The 21,475-nt window shown below is 36.1% G+C and overlaps 1 pseudogene; it reads right to left on the reverse strand.

Annotated features, from left to right (window-relative positions):
* Positions 1–14,426: 14,426 nt before the first annotated feature.
* LOC149373648 (uncharacterized) lies at positions 14,427–20,773 on the reverse strand (annotated as a pseudogene).
* Between the last annotated feature and the right edge of the window lie 702 nt (positions 20,774–21,475).

A 21,475-nucleotide genomic window follows, 5' to 3' on the forward strand; every position in this document is an offset into this window, starting at 1 on the left:
ACAAAATCCGACAAAATCGAATCTGACAAAAAACCGAGATATTTAGATACTGCAGAGGAAATAACAGTCGCTCAACAAAAACAGACAAACGGAAAAAAATTCAACTCAACGCAGCAAACAAGTCACAGTGATGACATACGCTTACCACAAGAAACGCAAAGAAGATTGACTTAGAAGGAAATAGCTAGCAGAATTTTAAGTAGCAAGCCTGGGAAAACGGTCAATGTGTCCATAACAATAGAGGAAATAGAAACACTAGAGGGCAAGCTTGGAGCAAGAATAGATACATGGCAAGAGCAAGACGTTGCGTATGGGGACAGCCTCAAGGAGTGTCCCTTCTATTATCATCAATTAGCTTGCAAAAATGATCGGAAGCAGAACCACACTTAAATGAACGCAAGAGACAATCCATGTAACATGAATGATGGAAAATAAAAAAACGTGAACGATAGGCAACTATCAGCAGACACCCAAGGAAATCCACTTTAAGGCAAAGATAGCAACATACACTCTCCTATTACATCGTAAGATAAAAATCCAAAACAACGTCAGGACACAGATAAAACAATACTAACAGAGCTACCAAGAATTATGAGTTCAGAAGAAAATATCTACAGTAAGCCTTGATAACAACTTAAATTGCGGCCTGAATTTACTAAATCTGACGGCAACTGTCAATTTCATTCATTAATAAATGGGTGTCAGCTAAAGTTAACAGCAAGTAAATTAAGAGCAGAGCTGCTGAACTCGCTGCATATAGATAAGTATCAATTCCCCGACGAAGTTAAGGAAATCTTGAGTTCAGACAGGCAGTTTAGAAATGGGGACTGTATTTTCCTCTTCTCACAATACTTCGAATAGAACATATGTGTGCATTTGCGCCATTCTAATGAAGCAAGGTGGTTGGATGAGTCCCTATATTTTCACTTTGGGACGAAAAGCAATGTAAAATGCGTACATATTTGTCTACAGAAACAGCATTATATTCCTCTGATGAGAATTGCCTCCACACCTCTTAAGAATCTGGACGAGCCATCCCAACAATCGGCTAAAAACTCTTCACAGAATAGCGATAATAAAAAAGCTACTGACAAATGTATATATTGCAAAGACGAGTTTGTAGCCGTCAGAAGTGACAAGAAAGGGCATTGGTTGTAAAAACGTCTTACACAATCTAAAGTAAAAAATTTTGAATTTAAAAAAGGCTATGAAGATACAATAGACTTTAGAACGATACAAGTAGATGTTTAGCTTAAGATGGTAAGAGACAAATATATCTTACCTCGGAAACAAGCTCAAATGATCACAGACATATTGTACGAAGCATGTTTTATACAACAAAATGAAGGGACAGAGCACGAAACAAACATCACACATTCAGGAGAAAAGCCCGAAGTTATAAGCAACGGGAACGACACTGAATCACCACGGGAAGAGGGTGAATCAGAAGACTCTGACCAAGGTGCAGTGTTGGCAGATGATACTGCACACGTTAGAGCTCTAGAGTAAGGGTTAACACACTACACAGTAGCTAGAGTCCGTCTACCCCGGAAAAAACCACCATGGTCACTAGGCGAGGAGATATTTTTCAAGATCCGAAAGATCACTGAACATTCGTTCAGGTACATGGAAAATTGAGTGATACTAAGCACCTCACCAAGCATTCTAGAGACGAAAATAAGGAAAGTATTGATTTTAAGGGACCTTATAAAACCAGGAAAACTTCACACAGAAGAATGGTCGATAGGTAGGACCAAAGTTCAATGGCCATTTGGAATAGCCATAATAATGGTTCTCACAAAAACGCACTTAGAAGAGAAAATCCTACTGATAGATATATGGAAATAAGTAAAGAAACTTAAGAGATTTATGGAAGCCAACAACATTAAATCAATAGGGCTTGTAAAAGACTTAGAAATACTAAAGAAACCCTACTGGGACCAATTTGTAGAAAAATTTGAAAACACGCTTCAAGGACACAAGCTAACAGCAGTTTTGTATTTGAACAACATACTAAGCCCACCAGTAGAATAAAGACTGCAAATGATAAAGGAATACCAGAAATCAGCAATAGAGGGTCCATAGGAGCCTAAACAAGACCTATAAGAAAATTTCCAATGATTTCTGTTGGACAAATATAAAACCCAATATTAGGCAGTATTTCTTAAGATGCGACCGATTTGAGAAGAACAAACTAGTTCGTCTAAAAATAAAATTGCCTATAATTTTAACTGATACACCTGCTTTCCCATTTGGTAAAATTTTGATGGATTTTTATGGCCCGTTAACAGAAACGAAAAAATGCAACAAACAGATACTTACAGTACAAGACGGGCTTAATAAATACATTATTTTAATACTAGTAAGGCAAGTGAACGCGATAGGAACACCTGAAAACCTCTTAACTGAAGTTCTCTGTCTTTTTAGTCTAGCTGATGACATACTGCAAAATAATAGTACACACTAAAAGAATAAGCTATAAGAAGAATTTGCTTGCTTTTTCTGAATCAACAAATATTATACAACAACATACAGAATTTAGGCAGCATCGAAGAAATGCACTCCGTGAGTATCTGAATATACAGTATCCGCGGAAATAACCGAGTATCTGAAGGGATTTTGCAAAGACCGAAATGACTGGGGCAATTGGTTAAACCTTTGCATGCACGCTTATAACACGACGGTGCACGAAAGCACGGGCTACTCACCACACGAGTTAGTCTTTGGCAGGAAGGCACGAACCTCTACGAGCGGTGGTTTGTGCTCCTAAGCCATAAACACAAACAAATATATAAAAAATTCATCCAAAACACTACGAGAAGTACAAACTATGGCAGCCATGAATTAAGCCTACTTAAAATATCGTTCCAAATATTTTGAGGAAAAAAAAAATTAATCCTCAGCACTTTAGAGTGGGAAAGGCAGTATTTTTACTAAAAGAGCAGCACAAAAACAGATTTAATGCACAATATGTAGGGCCATACGAAATCATAAGTCTGGATAACGGCTCAAACAGCGTTACAATTATTTATTTATTATACAAGTGGTACAAATATACAATTCAAGAAGATATAGCAAAAAAAGAACTACTACATCACAGAAATATTAATTTAATTTTGCTCTTTATTAATATTAATTATTAATTGTTATAACAATTGTATGTGCATTTTTTTTCCTTTTCATGTGCCCTACGTAACATCTCTGTCAGTGCAACAAACGCTCCCAGGTTGGAGTCTGATTCCCTTCAAATGCCAACCCCAACGCTGACACATACTACTGAACCGTGGCATTCACACCCCAACACACATCCGCTCCTATGTCCAGGTTCCACGGCCCGGATAAGAAGCAGTACTACCACCACAAGACGTTCCTGTGGCTCCAATAACAGCTTTTGGACCACATCTAGCTGCTCATGCGCACAACTAGCGCAAAAAGCTTCACTCCCTGGCAACTCGCTATGTAAGCTACAGGGCTACCCTGGAAATCGATAGTGACTAAACGTAGTAAGCGCCTGTCCAACTGGCGCGAAAGTGCCAACAAACACTCTCGCCATACGTCAACAATGCACCGAATATCAAATTTAAATAAGTGCGTAAATACTTATAAAAAGAGGCACACACAAAACAAATGAAAAACACAAATATAAAAGAGTGGAGACCACTCATCCCACCGCAAAAAGGACAAGTGATCTCGAATATGGCCTCCCCGGGCGCATGCATCAACATACTGACTTTCGGTTTGTTACCCATGGTAATGCCAAAGCCCACGTCAGCGTACGCGTGCGTCTGAAAACTGTAGGTGGTGAGCTACAAGAAAATCATCTTATAGATGAGTTTTGATTTGAGCTTAAACTTTATTAAGGCTTTGTGGCTTTGCCACATCAGGCTCTCAAATAATATTACAATAAGTACACATAAAATAAATCAAGCAGAAACATAATAAGTTGATTAAAACAAGTAGGGGTAATAGTAAGTATAACAAAAACACAATATAGAAATAGTTTTAGAAAGCATACATTCGCACATGATAAAAACGACAATACCCGAAATTTTGTTTCAAAGTAATAATATATCGATCGTAAGGCAATAAAAAACAACAAACAAAAAGGAACACAAAATCAAATAACAACAAAAAAAACAAAAAAAAACAATCACAATACTCACACATACTAAGAAATTACACACTTCACTTACTTTTCTACACCTCCCGTAGGCGTTTACTACCTCCTTTACATCTGTTCGTTTGATAGTAAAGGAGAGGTGACTGTTGTCACCGGTGACGTCGAAGGGCTTGCACCCTCATACCCCTAGTTTTTAGCACAGTTGATAAAACGCCAGCCACCGAGAAAATTCGGTTGGTGAAAACGCTGCAGCATAGTTTATCTTGTCTCTGTTTTCTTTTATTACAAGCAAAAAGAAAAGAACTATCGGCACTAATTTGAGCAAGTCAAAATTGGGAGCTGCAGAGTACAACAGATGCAGTGATACTGTCTGCTTATACCAACTACAAAGTACAAAACACTTAGAGAAATCCTTTTTTTAAACAACGTCAATAAAGGGACGAGAGTAAAGACGAACCAAGCTGATATAAACCACAATCAGCATATTGGATGTCACCCAGGAATACGAATGTCATTCAGAGAACGTTGGCTATGAACAGAGAATAGTAATGGAAAATAATGGGAGCTTCTTATAACTCTCATCTTACCTCCGCATTACGTACAATAATATAAAGGTCGACACTTAGTGTCAAAACAAAAACAAAAAAAAACAAACAAACAAATAAATAAGATATAAAAAAAAAAATAAAAGTAAAACGTGACGGCCAATAAAAGCCATTGGTGTATAACTTGGTTCCCTCACACTTGATAGTCAGCACAAAAATAATGATTGTACATTATTACATTTCAATTTTAGAGTGCACAGCAACGGCGTTATATGCAAAGGATTGCTAAGTATGGCCTCCCTAGATGTTATTTATCCTTTGGGTAATACAAGTATGTTAATATGTGCGTATAGGTGTTAATTAAAACGAAGTAATAAGAACTGTGTTACGGAAGCCTCAATACTTGTGTATTTTATAACAGATGACCTTACTGTTCTTATTTTATTTTTTTTATATCTATTTTATGTATTTAAATAGTATCATAATAAGTTACAATTAACTTATAGTATGTAGAGATTAAAGCTGAAAACACACACACTACGAAGTGTTGTAAGAATCTATATTAAAAAAAAAGAAAAAAAGAAGTGCACATACCTGCATATCAATTCAACTCGGATTCAGGAATAACAAATACTCCATCTATTAGCTACGCACGTTTGTGTCAATACGTTAAATGAGTTGTTAGAATTAGTATAGTATTATTAACATTATTATTTTTCTGTGTTAAACAAAATTGTATTACCCAACTTCTCTTCAAAAGAAAGCACGCATACCATCACCGCATATGGATGACTTCACCTTGCCTGCTAGTTGTGTTTTCGTTGTAATTTGTCAGAGCCCTCGAGGGCGAAGGCCTGCGACCGTTGGACGAGTCACGGACATGGTCCAGCGTGACCGGCCTACGCCCGTGGCTTACACGTTAACGCAAGCTCAGAGCTTTTCAGCCAAGCGCGCAAGCGTTTGGCAACAGCCAGATCGTAAGGCCGATTCAGCACACCCACCAGTGTCTCCCTAAATTCCTTAGGAATTCAAAGAAAGAACTAGGGCCAGAGAACAGCGGCCGTGCCATGACAATGGACGGCAGTCGAGCTTTGATAGTACTTCCGGGCAGTTGTAGTGCTTCCTCGCAATTGATTTGAATAAACGGGATACAACCTAATAACTATCTCTACCGTCCTTTGTCAGAAATCTTTCGTAACACAATAAAAAATTTAATTGACCTCTTATAATTTGACATTTCTTAGACTAATCATTACATACAAAGTCCTGTTGTTCAATTTCTATCGTATTGCTGTTGCTTTTTTTTGTCACATTAACAAGATATTTCAACTGAAGTGTAACAACTTAAAATTATTTTTTTATGTGTGGTTAAGAGGGGCTTATGTAGTTTTATAGATTTTAATATATAGTACACTAGGCCGGTAAAAAAATTTTGTTTTGAACCTCACGTGAAATTTAGTCGTCACACCACTATAAATGCTATCTTTAAATTGATCAGTTAACATACAAATCTACTCACTCTGTTTTATTATTCTATATAGTAAAATTTGAGAAACATTTTAGCAACTATTTTTTTAAAAAGATAAATTTAGCTCACTAACATACTATGTATTATGGGTTGTTGTAGTAATATACGGTAGTTAAACATGAATAATTACGTAAAGTGGCAACCTCTACATAATTTTGTGATTCTAAAAATGTATATGCTCTTGCTTTATTTCTGCTGGACAATACTCTGTAAGTGTGTTAAGCTTCTTTAATAGTATACAAGTTGTTGTTTTTCAGATTCAGTAGTCTTGTATGTCACGTATTAAACTTTGCTATTGCTGTAAGATTACATAGCTACTATCATTCATCATGTAACTGCTCCTATTTGGTGTATTATTGAACTACTATTCATATATTTAATATTATATAAACTTTATTAATTGTATTATTACACTAATTTCTACTTTGTTTTATGCACATCAAGTTTTTTACAATCGAGAAGCTAAAAGAATTTTATTATTATAGTAAAAACCAGTTCATCAAGTATCATAGGTTTTCTTACATGATAAGCGAGGAGATTTATAACGCTTTGTTGAGAATATCATTTGATATATACTGTCTGTAATAATTGAAATTACTCTTTGTGCAAGTTTGATGCTTATGCGAAATTTACTTATTACTCTGAAAAGAAATTTAACGTTTGATTAGACGTTTAATTCTATTTTTCAGACGAACCTCGTGTCAACTAAGCTTAAAATGCTTCCAACTCTAAATAAAAAAATCTTTCAAGTCATCATGCTAGCCGCTGTTGATATCGTGTTATTTTTAATAAGATCTAATCATAAACTAAATTTCTTTATAAAGTGAAAATTGCTTGGTTGTACTCAACGCTTCAATGTGCAAGTTGTTCGCATGGCTTTCTGATAAAATCTAGCTAGGATCTTTCATGACTGCATTGTTACATATGTTACGTTAAAAAAAATATCATTGCAGTTAAATAAAAATGCTTATTGAGTGTAGCAATTCATTGACCATTTATTTTGTTGAATTAACTCATATTTTTTTTGCACAATGGAACGCTGTCTTTGCATTTTGTGTTACATCACTGTAACGTTATACTATCTTTTTTTATAAATTGTTTTACTGTAGATTCAGAACATAGGTTTTTTTTTAAGAACTGGTCTACACCAGTTTATTTATTCTATAAATTTCTTAATAAGATAAAAAAGACCTCTGTTGACACATCTTTATACGGGTCTGTATGTGTATACCGTCTAAAATTGTAAGAATTATATATTGTGCATATTAATCCTCTTAATCAAACTTTCAATTTGACTCTAACCTGGATTTAGATTTTTGTCCCACTTTAAATACTGTTTTAAGGATGACCAGCTTACAAAGTTATAAACACTTTCTTGTATCTATAGATAGTGATCCTTAAGTTGACAATTCAGCAATGATTATTGTCAAAGGTTGAATCTAGTTTACATTGTAAGGTTAGTGTTCAGTTTTGTACCTAAATATTTGCCGACAAACCTTTTCTAAATTTAAATTGCGTCACATTTGTTATCCTTATATTAAAGTTGAACTAATTTCCCGATCATACGCCTTTATCATCGCGTACATGTGCAATGCCCAAGAGACCGTTTTACCTTTACTCTTGTACCTTTATTTATCAATGTACTAGAAGTTTCTACTTTAACTTTTGTCTCTATAAATATTGCTCTGCGAGCATAGTAAGTTAGTTAGCGCGCCGCGGCAGCAGAGAAAACTTCTCTCCGCTTGCCTCCACTTGAGAACATTTTTATAATTTAAGCACTGTAAATATATTGTATAAATTTTTATTGCACATTTGCGTTACATTTATTTTCCGCTGTAAACCACTTCCACATCTACACGACTGAAATAGATTGGGAGCAGCATAAAACCCCTTCCCTCGTGAACATTTTGGTAGCAGAGCGTGGTTCCAGGGACCGACGGTCAGTGCACGAGTGGACATGTACTAGTGCTCAGTGAAGCCTTGAATTCTGCCTTGACCGTTTGATGCCGTGTAGGTGAACGCGCTCTTGCAAAGCTGCAGTAGTGAGTCATTCAAGGAATCAGAGTATGTGCATGCTCTCCGTGCTTGAATTTGCCAAGGCGGGCGGCCGTTAGCTGCCCAACACTCAGCCCTTTTATCAAGCGCTTCATCGTGACATTGACTGCTTCATGGCAGACGTCAAGAAACTCAAAATTTTATTTAAGCGTCAACAGGAGTTGTACAAAAGCATCAGCAATGCTAACAAAAACCTCAAGAAGCGTGGCAAGGATAAGTTTACTCGTGCAATCATCGAGAGCCGTATACAGCAACTACGAAGAAACTGGGATGACTTCAAGGACACTCATCTCAGGATTCTCAACATTGCTCCAGACGATACTAAGGACATCGGCTATTTCAATGAAAACAGCTACGAAATCGCCGAAGAAGCTTACCTCAATTCGGCAGCTTATTTGGCTGAACAGCTTGGAAAACTTCCTGCATCGCCCGCATCAGACCCAGCTCCTGTTCTACCAGCTAACTCTCGCAACCTGCCGTCCATTGCTGTGCCCACATTTTCCGGACATTTCAACGACTGGCTCGATTTTAAGGATCTGTTCTCTGTGATCATAGTCAACGATTCTCGACTTTCCAACGTCAAGAAGCTTCAGCACCTCAAGACGCATGTGCAAGGCGAGGCGGCTGAATTGTTGAGGACGATCCAGGTAATCGATGCCAACTTCGAGGCTGCATGAAAAAGGTTGGAGAATCATTATTCAAACAAGCGGCGCTTTGTTGCCACGCTAACCCGCGATGTGCTAGCCGCGCCGGCTGTAAGCAACGAATCGCCGCTCGAACTCAAGACATTGCTCAGTGGCACTGTAAATGCCTTGGCTGCACTTAAACAGCTTAAGCGTCCAACGGACCAGTGGGATGACTTGGTGGTTGCTGTTACAGCTTGGAAACTCGACGCTCGAACTTTCTGAGAATGGGAGTCATCGCTCAGCAGTACCCACAAGCCTCCTGCTTTTCAAACGCTCGTGCGTTTCATTGAACGAGCATCTCGATGCTCGAGATCGTTGCGTCTTCTACAGAGAAGGCAACACGGAAGAAGGACAAGACGGCGTCTTCTACTTCGCACGCATATGCTGCCTTTACGGAGAAATGCCGCTTCTGCCAAGGTGAGCATTTCATACTACGCTGTGCCGATTTCAAAGCAAAATCGCCACACGAACGCAAACAGTTTGTTGAGGCCAAGAACATGTGCCATAATTGCCTTGGCCCTCACAAACTCGCAAGCTGCAAATCAAGCAAACGATGCCTAACTTGCAACGGGCATCACCATACGCTGCTGCACGAGAATCCTGCCACTACAGTGTATCTTGCATCTTCTGCATGGCCTGCTACACTCACAAAAGGGAGTCGCGTATCCTGTCATTGGATGGCATCGCCAGACTCTCCAAACATCCAAACACTACGCTGTTGCCTACTGCGCTCGTCCGAATTCAAGGCCTGGACGGACACACACTCATCGCTCGTGCCATGCTCGACAACTGCTCTCAGCGATCCTTTGTTGCAAAGAGCCTGCTAAGTAAACTTCGCCAGGAATATGAAGAGGCCAGCATGGAGGTCATTGGCATCGGTGGCATCAAGATTCCACGAGTTCATGGAAAAACTTACCTTACTCTCGCCTCCATGGTTAGTGAGAGGAAGCTCACGTGCGAAGCTCTAGTGCTCTCGCTCATATCCGGCTACAGGTCAAGAAACTTCAAGCTTCCAGGCGACTGGAAGTATCTACAGGGTTTGGAGCTTGCACACGACGTTCGAGCCGATCTGACGGAAATTAAGTTGCTGCTAAGAGCTGATGTGCTTCCACGAGTTCTTCAAGAGGGCTTACGCATCGGACTACCTGGGACACCCATGGCCCAGCGCACCATATTCGGCTGGATGCTTTTCAGTCCATTACATTATTGACATTTCAAAATACAGACTCTAAGTTTGTTTTGCATAAGTGCAGTGCTAATTGTTAATACTCCGTTTACCCCAAACCGTAGTATGGCTGGCGGTATGTTCAGTTTTGTACTTAAATATTTGCCGACAAACCTTTTCTAAATTTAAATTGCGTCACGTTCGTTATCCTTATATTAAAGTTGAAGTAATTTTCCGATCATACGCCTTTATCATCGCGTACATTTGCAATACCCAAGAGACCGTTTTACCTTTACTCTTGTACCTTTATTTATCAATGTACTAGAAGTTTCTACTTTAACTTTTGTCTCTATAAATATTGCTCTGCAAGCATAGTAAGTTAGTAAGTGCGCCGCGGCGGCAGAAAAAGCTTCTCTCCACTTGCCTTCACTTGAGCACATTTTTATAATTTAAGCACTGTAAATATATTGTATAAATTTTTATTGCACATTTGCGTTACATTTATTTTTCACCGTAAACCACTTCCACCTCTACACGACTAAACTGGATTGGGAGCAGCATAAAACCCCTTCCCTCGTGAACATTTTGGTTCCAGCAGAGCGTGGTTCCAGGGTCTGACAGTCAGTGCAGGAGTGGATATATTAAGGTCTCGAAGGAACATTTCAAGGAACTCGAAGAAATAAGTAATAGTCAAGTGGCCATGGCTAAGACTATGGAAGAGGTGGTTGACAAGATGCTAGAGGCATCAAAGAGCAATCTAGAAGCCGAGAGGCTGCGCATGAAAAAATTAAAGGTAAATAAAAATTTTAGGGATAATCCTTATAAAATTTTTGACTTTGAAGTTAAGAAAAGTACCCAAAATTGAAGCATAAATAGAGTTATAATAGATGATTTAAATTTTATAAAAATATCAATTCAAAGCGATTAAAAGCATACACAGAAATTAAACTTTATTATTTGGATCGATTATATAAAATCAGAGCTGATAATTAATAATCAATACGATGTTGTTGACTTAAATCAATGATCCAAAAAATTTTACTAAGGAGGCCATAAATAAATGAAAGAATTTAGTAAAAGACATAATTAGTAATCGCTTTGATGAATGTTATCATGAAATGATTCTGGACGTTCAAGAACTGAAAGAGATCATAGAAAAATTAATTGGCTAAAAACAACTAAACTAAATGTGACTCATACATCTGTAAAAGCTGAATTATATCAAATTAGGATAAAAAAAAAAAATTAGATGATTTTTGTGTACACTTTGAATTCATATTTAGAGAGTTTAAAATATGAAAAGAGGCTAATCCTCTAACGGATCGAGAAAAAAGAGCAGCTTTCTATCAGGCGGTAGTTGTAACTGTCCCTGAGATCAGAAGTACTGATCTTATTAGAGGACAAACGACTCATGAAATGAGCGTAGAGGAGATAACATCGTCTTATTTCAGTTACAAGCAGGAAAGACAGAAGAGGTTAATAGAGGACAGATGTATGAAAATCCTTAAGCCCATACAGCGTACACCCAACAGGGAGCTAAAGTTTTAGAGGACCATTGCTACCCATGCAACAAAGATGGTCACTGGGCTAATGATTGCCCTGTACATCCCAAGAACTTGTAGTTTTGCTACTATTGCCAGGCAGTATGAAATCCCACAGGCACGGACTGTCCCTAAGCTAGAGGTAAGAGTAACAATAATATCAATAATTATAATGCTCATAAAAATGCGATTGATAAGTAACAGAATGTTCAAAATTTGTCTAACAATAAAGATAAGCCCAATAAGATTATTCTAAGTAGAGTAAACAAAAACAATAACAATAAGAGAAATCAGAGCAAACTTAGAAGAGCAGCAACTCAGTCGTCAGAGAAAAAAGAAGAAACTGGAAAAACTAACCAAGGTAAGAATATTTCATACACATATTTTATTGCTTATTTAGGTGAAACCTATCGCATATTTAATAAAAAAATTATTCTATCAAATTTTTAAAATTCAAATGAATTGAATCAAATTAAAATAAATTGTCTGGCATAAGGAAAAATGGTACATGTAATTTAATTTTGAAAACAGAAAATTGAGAGAATAACGTCGTTGAATCAACAGAAGTTTTTACGGTTCAAGATATTTCAGATAATCTACTATTACTTAGAAGGTTAGCAAACGTTTGGTTAAGAATTTACTTGGATGACGAGGTATTTAGAGTTTATAATAAGATCTCAAATATAACAATCTTAGAAGGCGATTATTAAAAATCCAATTGGACGGGACGATTTAAAGAGTTCTATCATAAAAACAAACAAAATCGCAAAAGCAAAGAAAATATAAATTACTGTTGTAGAAATCCAATATTTCCAAACAATGAATCCTTTTAACAATTGCAGTTGGACAGCACAAAAATAGGATTGTCCAATCCAGAGGGAAAGACACCTACTTTAGGAAAAAACCCTCCTGCAACTGGGTCGGAGAGAGAAAAACTCATTAAATTAGAGTCAACTAAAACTGCACAGAAATCAAAAAAGACTCCAATCAAATGGAACCCAAATCTGATGACCAGGCGAACTACGAACATAGATAAATTAGAATCAATAGAAAGCATAGAGAGCATGATCAGTTAGGATAAGTAAAAGAATAGTAGTTTAGAGAAAAACAAGTACACAAAAGGTATGATATGGCACTTTTAGTTAGGTCACGCATCTCTAAGTTATTTATAAAAACTTTAAAAATACGAGAAAAAGTAAAAAAATTTTAAGTTTCATGAATCTATACTGGATAGTGAGGTTTGTATAATGGCAAGAATGCATCGACTCCCATTTAGTGAACTAAAAGCAAGAACACAAACGCCTTTTTAAATTATACACACAGATATCATGAGACTTATTAAGCCAATCTCATACCCCGATAACAAGAGACTTACAATTGTATTTGTAGACAAATATTCAAGACAAGCTAGGGCTTATCCTATTAAAATAAAATCGGAGTCATAAAGTGCACTTGAAAACTTTTTTATATCAGGAAGAAATCTACTAGGTAAAAATGATAAAGTGTGCTTCCTTAAATCAGATCAAGGTACATAGTGCACTGGAGGTAAATTTCTAGAGATTCTTAAAAAGAACAGCATAGTCTGAGTTTTTACCACCTTAGACGCCGGAGCATTATGGTTCAGCAGAGAGATTTAATGATATATTACAAAGGACAATTAAAACATTCATGTTTGACTGAGGCCTACCCAAAAGCATGTGAAAGTTAGCCAGAGAATTTGCTGTACATGCATACAACAGATTACCACACAGAATAATGAAGTTTGAAAAACCAATAAGAAAATTTGCCCCAGAAGTAAAAGTCCGATTTAATTAAATAAAGAGGTTTGGATGTTTAGTGTACTGTTACGTAGGATAAAGAAGCTGGTAAGGAGGTGCAGCACGAAAAGAACTCAACTCGTTGGTCAATTATTTATTAGCTTCTTGAAGGCAGAGGCGTGTGTGTGTTTCGCGCGGTGTTTTCTACTTATCGTCCAGTCTCTTGCCTAAAAGACGCTCGAGTGCCCCGATTCGTGTCTCGTAGGGCCTTATATAAGCTCGTTTACCCTATCGGTGTCCTTTACTAGTGTAGGCTTGTAGTTACTAGGGTGAGTCAGTATGATATGCCCAGCATATCGTACGTAACACGTCCGAGGCCGCAACATCGTTCGTCCTCGACGACGCTGAATTGTGTCTGGTGGCCGTTGTACCTATGATTGTGTGTGTGATGCGTGTGTTATGTTGTTTGTGTTGTTTTTCTCACATACAATGTTTCACTCATACTTTCATTCTTTTAGAAAACCGCCGTTCTCTGTACATTTTCACATTCAATCGTCCTTCCCATTCTGTACTCGAGTATAATTGTGTATGACAATTCTGTTTATGTATGCGCTCTGCCTTCTGTTACATTTTTGTTTAAAAAAATTTAGTGAATTAGTCATGTGATTACTACTAGTTTACATTTAATGATGTTGTTCGTATTTAATCAATATATTTATACTTTACATGTTCGTGTTCACTTAAGTATCTATAATTGGAGATTTTGCTTTTCTTTTTCTTTTATCTTTACCTATTTTCCAAACTACTGGATTAATGGAATTAAGAGCAAAGCTTGTAATTAGAGGATTTAAGGTAAAGAATGTGTACGATCTGAAAGAATTTTACTCTCCAGTCACTAGACTAGCTGCGGTTAGAGCAGTTCTAGCAATGGTTAACGAATATGACTTAGACATTATTCAAATGGACGTAACATCTGCTTTCTCAAACGGAAAAATTAAAGAAGAAATATACATAAAGATCTCAGACGGTTTATAGGTTGACGAAAATCCTTAATTGACAAACGTTTTCTAATTTAAGAAAGCTCTGTATGAATTAAAAATAAGTTAAAAGAGATAAAACAAAACATTTAGTACAAAAATGCTAAAGTAAGGCTTAGAAAATAATCTTTATAAACCATGTTTTTTTGGAGGGAAAAAGAAAAATAAATTTTTGTAGTACTTTATGTAAATGATTTACTAATAGTAGGGAACTCTCAAGACAAAATAGATTAAATCATAAAGAGTTTGAGCAAAGCGTTCAACATAAAAAACTTGGGTAGACCTAAAGTTTTTCTTGGCATGGGTAAAGAGAGAAATAGATCCAACACAAAACTGAAATTGCATTAGAGTGCCTCCATAATGAATATCTTAGAGTTATTCAATATAAAAGAGTGTGAACCAGATAATACATCCATAGCAACTAGACAAGTAAGTAACAGATCCCGAATGATGTAAACTGGAAGAAAAAAAACTTGAGAGTACCACAGTTAAAGATGAATTCAAAAGAGTACCATTTATACAAGCTATGTGGAGTATAGTATATTGAGCTAATCCTACACGACAAGACATAGCTTTTGCAGTAAACTGTTTTCCCCAGAGTCAACTCAATCCATCAAAAGAAAATTGGCTGTAGGTAAAGAGAATTTTTAGGTACGTCAAAGGAAGTCCAAGTATAGGCATAACTTTTAGAGGCAGAGCTGAAACACTAGAGGTGTCGACAGATGCAAGTTTTAGAGATTGTAAAGACTCAACCTCCACAGGAGGCTATATAATAAGACTGTTAGAAAAAAAACAATTGCATAGAGAAGCTATAAGCAGACTTACGTCATACTGTTTACTTGTCAAACCGAATACTTGGCAATGAGCGATGCTTGTCAAGAATTAACATCACTAGACAAGTCAATGCGATACATATTAGAAGGAACTCGAATGCCTGTTACAATTTGATGTAACAACATATCGACTATCAAGTGAACTATAGTCAAAGGTTGCCATAAACTTAAGACTTTTAACGAGGATAAAAAAAAATAACGAACAACCTACTAAAGAGAAAAATTCAGGAGTTAAAAAATATATGTAAGTAACGCATAGAGACTATATAAAACAGCGTGTGGGTTAAAAAAAGGTAAAAGTCCTGTAGATAGATACAAAAAAAATGTTGCTGTATAATATAATACAACCCGGAGTGCTTACGGTTCACTTGCTTAATTTACAATGAATAAAATAATAAGGTAACCAACAATCACCGGACAATTTTAGGCACTAACTGATCACTTACTTATTTTACAATAAATAAAATAATAAGGCAAGCACCAATCCCCACTCAACCAGTGTCACTTACTAATCGCTTTAATTATTCATGATGAATATAAAAATAAGACAAGCGCATATCTCCACATAAACCTGGGCAGTTACTTGTCACTTGCTTAGTTGAAAATAAATAAAATAATGAGGCAAGCGACAATCACCAAGACACTCGTGGTGCTTACTGGTCGCTTTCATTATTCATGATGAATGTAATGATGAGACGAGCGCAAACCCTAACACAACTCGGGGCGCTTACTGGTCACTTACTTATTTTACATTCCATAAAATAACAATATAAGCACTAATATCCACAGAATCTGAGGCGCTTTCTCGACACTTATTTAATTCACAAGAAAATAAATAACAAGACAAGCAACAATTATCCTGGAATGCCAACTGGTCGGTGTAAATAAAAATAAAATTAATTAGGTAAAAATGCGAGTGCTTATCACCTGACTATCCAAAGCACTTACTGCTAACTACTAGTTGAGCTTAATTTGCACTAAAACTGTTTTTAAATGCTTTTTAATGAAAATGAATTCTACCGGAAACTACCCCAGGTTGTGTAACAATCAGCGCTCATATTATTATTTTATTTATTATAAATAAGTAAAGAAACTAGTAAGCACCCCAGGATATGTGAGAATCTTAGCTTGCCTTATTATTTTATTTATTACGAATTAAGTAATTAATCAGCAAGTGCTGTGGGTTGTGTGGAAATTGGCGCTCATGTTATGATCTTATTTATCATAAATCGATAAAGTGACCAGCAAGAGCCCTGGGCTGGGTGAGGATTGGCGCTTGTTTTATTATCATATTTATCATAAATAATTATAACGACCAGTAAAAGCCACAAGTTATGTAAAGATTAGTGCTTGTCCAAATAATTTGTTCATCAAAAATTAAGGAAGCGACCCGTAAGCGCCACGGGTTGCGCGGCGATTGGTACTTGCCTAACAATTTTATTGATTATAGTTAGAGAAAGCAACCAGTAAACGCCCCAGATTGTGTGGAGATCAAGGCTTGTCTTATTATATTTATCATAAATAATTTAAACAACCTGTAAAGACCACGGGTTGTGAACAAATTGTCACTTGCCCTATTATTTAATTTATTGTGAAGAAAGTAAGCAACAAGTAAGCGCCCCTGGTTGTGCGTAGATAAGTGCTTGTCTTGTTGTTATTATTATAATGAATGTTCAAAGGAACTAGTAAGCCCTCTAAGTTGCCTAGTGATTGTCACTTGCCCTAATATTTTATTTATTGTAAAATAAGTAAGTGACCAGTAAGCACCCTGGGTTCTGTGGCAGTTGGTGCTTCTCTTATGAATATTTTATTATCAATGATTAAAGCGACTAGTGAGCGCTGAGAGTTATCTGGTGATTCTCGCTTGTCTTATTATTTCATTTATTGTAAAATAAGTAAGCGACAAGTAAATACCTAGAAAGACCCAGGAATTGTAACTTACCTTATTATTTTATTAGTTGAAAATTAGTTTAGTGACAAGTAAGTGCCCGAGTTTTGCGGGGATTGGCCCTTCTCATTTTGTTATTTTTATCATCAATAGTTGAATGGACCAGTAAGCTTTCAAAGTTGTGTGGGGATTCACGCTTGACTTATTATTATATTTATTATAAATAATTAACGAGACCAGTAAGCACCCTAGTTTGAGTGGGGATTGGCGCTTGCCTTGTATTTATACTTATCATAAGTGAAAAAAGCGATTTGTAAGTGCTACAAGCTGTGTGGGAATTGGCACTTGCCTTATGATTTTGATAATTGTTGATTAAGTGAGCCACCAGTAAGCACCCTGGGTTATTTAAGGGTTATCGCTCATGATATTCCTTCATTTATTATAAATGTATAAAGCTATAAGTAAACACCAACGATTTTTGTAAAAATTAGTGCTTGCCTCATTATTTTATTAATTGTAATCAAGGTAAGCCACCAATGAGCAACCTGGGTTGATGAGGGATTATTGCTTATGTTATTATTCTGTACATCATAAATTCGACGCCTGAGAAGAAGACTATTCCAGACCAAAGGTTTTACGAAGACTATTCCAGCGCTATGTACTCCAAGCACAACAAGCCCAACTCACTGCTTTAATGAATAGAATTCCATCACACTACACTGCGATGAAAATAAACCCTCGGCGCTACGTTGCGACGAAGAGAATCCCTCTACGCTATGCTGCAACATAAAAAATTCCAGTGCTCTGTACTGCAAAGAAGAGAATTCCTCTGCTCAACGTTGTGACGAAGAAATCCCAGTGCTTTGTACTGTGACGAAGAAAATCCCACCCCACTATTTTGTGACAAAAACAGTTCCTTCACATTACATTGCGATGAAAATAATCCTTGTGCTCTACGTTGCAACGAAAACAATTCCAGTGCTCTGTACTGCAACGAAGAGAATCCCCTACGCTGCCTTGCAATGAAAAAAATTTCTCCGTGGTTGGTTGTGACAAAGGAAATCGTAGCGCTCTGCCGTAAGAAGAAAACAATGCCCTTACGCTACGTTGTCATACATAGAATACTAGTACTCTGGGTTGAATTAGGAGAAACGCTGAGTTTTTGTTATTGTTAATTAATTAGTAAAAAAACTATTAAGTTGTGCGAGCAGGTAAGTTCAGATGCCAAGCTCTTTAAAACCATGTGGCTCTGATGATTAACATCTTTAGTTTATTAATTGATAAATAAATGAACAAATAAATAGGTTACTTGTCAGTTAAAGGGCAGAAAACAAGCTTTGTACAATTTTTAAGGCATTTCACTGAAAAAATATGGACCCTGCCTTTGTCTGGTAGACAGGAGCGTAAAAAAAATATGTTATATTAAAAACAAGTTTTCCTTGGTAGCTTTTCTGTATTATTGCGTATGAATAAACGAACGAATGTATGGTAAGTAATCGGAAACCTAGGTGAGTCAAAACATATTCACTCTGTAGGCCTGAGATGTATTTTTTCTCTTTAAAAATCTAAACCTAGATGAACGAGTGGCGGGTAAACGATCAAGACTTGAAAACACAAGCAAAAATTTAGTAAACTTTTAGGCTGAAGACTTATTTTTGTAAAGATGAACAACCTTTTATTTATGACTTTTCAGTGAAATTGTGAATCATTTTTTTTCAATTTCTTACAAAACTTTTGTAAGAAAAAAAAATTACATTTTTCCCATTATTTGTTCAAAGAAAGAATATAACTTGTAAAGAAGAATAGTAAACACAAACAAAAACTGCTCGAAAACCGATTACAATTTTTAAATTTTGTTATCTGCAGTACTGATGCTAGGCTTATGTAAATAATGTTATACCCTGCCATATGCAATACGATGTCCAGGAATAGATTTCGATTTTTTTCAATCTTATTTAATATGTATATTGGTACTGTTTTTCAGACATGGGACTATTGTACAGACATTCTTTAAGTGCCAAAATGTATGTATTTGATCAATAAGTATTTTGGCTTACAATACTTCTAATATCTTTGATGTTTATAAAACTACTTTGATTTATTTATTAACAAAACAAAATGTTTCTACTCATCATGTCCATAAGTTTGTTACCCTATTGCTAATTGTCACGTAGATATGTTACGTATTTAAAATACGTGTGTTAATTACGTATGAGAATTACGTAACGAAATGGAACAAATCGTTACGTAGCACAGTAACGTAGATGAATGACGTAACTACGATACGAAAATAAGAATTACGTAGATAAATTACGTGCACTAAATTCCGAAATAAATATGCATGTGAAACATCGGTGAAAGCAAATAATTTAAGTAACTTTAATGTGCATTAAATTATGTATAAAATTGCTTGAAGGTCATTCCTGTATGATTGCGTAATCCAGGTGAAACTGAAATAAGCTATACAAAAATTTCTTCTCTGTTTTATTGAAAATAATGGTACTGTATAATATACAATGAATTATAATTAAGATTATAATGAACAAAAGTAGATATAAATAATAATGTACATTATAACTTGTTTTAATACGAATATAAATTAGGCACTGGTGAAATAAATTTATTATTATTATCTGTACTGATTTGGACACAAATCTTTGCTATTGTATTAGTTTCAATCGGAATTAAAGCGTAACTAACTCTTGCAATTCTTTTAAGCGACGACACATGCTCTTTGCCAAATATATCTTCAGTTTTGACAGGACGAAAAATCATCAATTCTTCCATTTGAATTTGGTCAACTATAAAATTTAAGATCTGGACAACGTCCCCACTATTAGTTACTGCAAACGAATTGTTTGAGCGAAATGCACTGTTCCTGAGGGACGTATATACACACTGATTCCTAACCATTTTTCGATATATTTGGCTTTGATTAGATAAATTAAGAAGTCTTATCCACCTTAAGCTTACTGGATAGTTAGGCCCGCAATACATAGAGTTAGTTAATTTTAAAAATGATTTGGTTTCTTGTTTATCTAAGTATTTTACAAAAGGCAATACCTGTGAATCTGGATTTAAATCTATGTGACTTCTAAGGGTCAATTCACTTTCCACCATTTCGATTTGTCTGCTGATTTGGTTTAGGACACCTTTCGCGGCATAGACCATTCTTATTATACGACCATTGCCATTTTCGAAAAAATAGCCAAAATGAGACCACAGAGGACCCCAATCGGCAACTCTTTGCGTTAAATGCAAAAGCTAATGGACATTGTACGTCATTGCTGATCTAGAATAGTAATATTCCGTATAAACTACGAATTTTCTCAGCATCCTGTCAGCATTTTGCAAATCTTCTATGGTAATATTGTCCTTCATTAAAATAAAATAGGATTGTACTAATAAGTTCAAATGTTTAGCGTACGGTCGTAAACAAGAAAAAAGTAGTAAAATAGGCATGCTGTAGTACAGAACCCAGTTTTCCCATTCCTTTGCCTTCCAGAAGCTTCTATTAGTAATAGAACGGGTAAATCTTAAAATTTCCTTTGGGACCTTAACTTTTTTCAATACAACATCAATTTTATCGATATCATTCTTGCTCAATGAGTAAGGCATGTTACTAGATTCAAGCCAGTACTTAATAAACTAACTGGCAATGCCCAGATCAATGCAATGCATACTATCTGGAACAAAGCTTGAGCTCAACTTGAACTTTTCTAAATTAGACAGCGTAGTCAAGTGTGTAACGTCGAAAACAGGTTGCCCTTGTTGTATGCTTTATTCTGCATGCTGAAACATACCAACGTCGGTCCTGAGTTCCACTGCATCGTCTATAAGTGTATACTTGACACAACCGCTTCTTTCTTGACCAACATAATACCCAGGGTGCAGGTACCAGCTGCAACCGTAGTATCCATTATATTGCTTGATGCCTTGCATTGGGGCTCGTGCCTGCGAATGGACGCAGCAGCAGATGCAATAAACATAGATGTGTCGGAAAATATTTGCAACATTACATACTACACCTTCATTAGTTAATCTATTCATTTTTGTTACAAAAGGCTCTAAGAAAATATTCATATCAGGCTTACGCTTACCAAACCATAATCCACAGATTATAGGTGTAGAAGTTCTGACGTAATAGGGTAACTCATTTATCACAAGTTGTATTGGCCAAATAGAGTACATAGAGCTTTTAAATACCGGGGATCCATCGCTATTAAATATTGCAGTTAAGAAATTATTTTTCTTATTTGGTGGCAATGAATGTCTAAATTGCTTATATAAGCCACCAGTATGAAATTCGTAAATCGTCTC

The sequence above is a fragment of the Copidosoma floridanum genome, unplaced genomic scaffold (assembly GCF_036245765.1).
Source record: "Copidosoma floridanum isolate Cflo_tuat_1 unplaced genomic scaffold, Cflo_Japanese_pri ptg000030l, whole genome shotgun sequence".
In the NCBI taxonomy this organism is placed as follows: Eukaryota; Metazoa; Arthropoda; class Insecta; order Hymenoptera; family Encyrtidae; genus Copidosoma; species Copidosoma floridanum.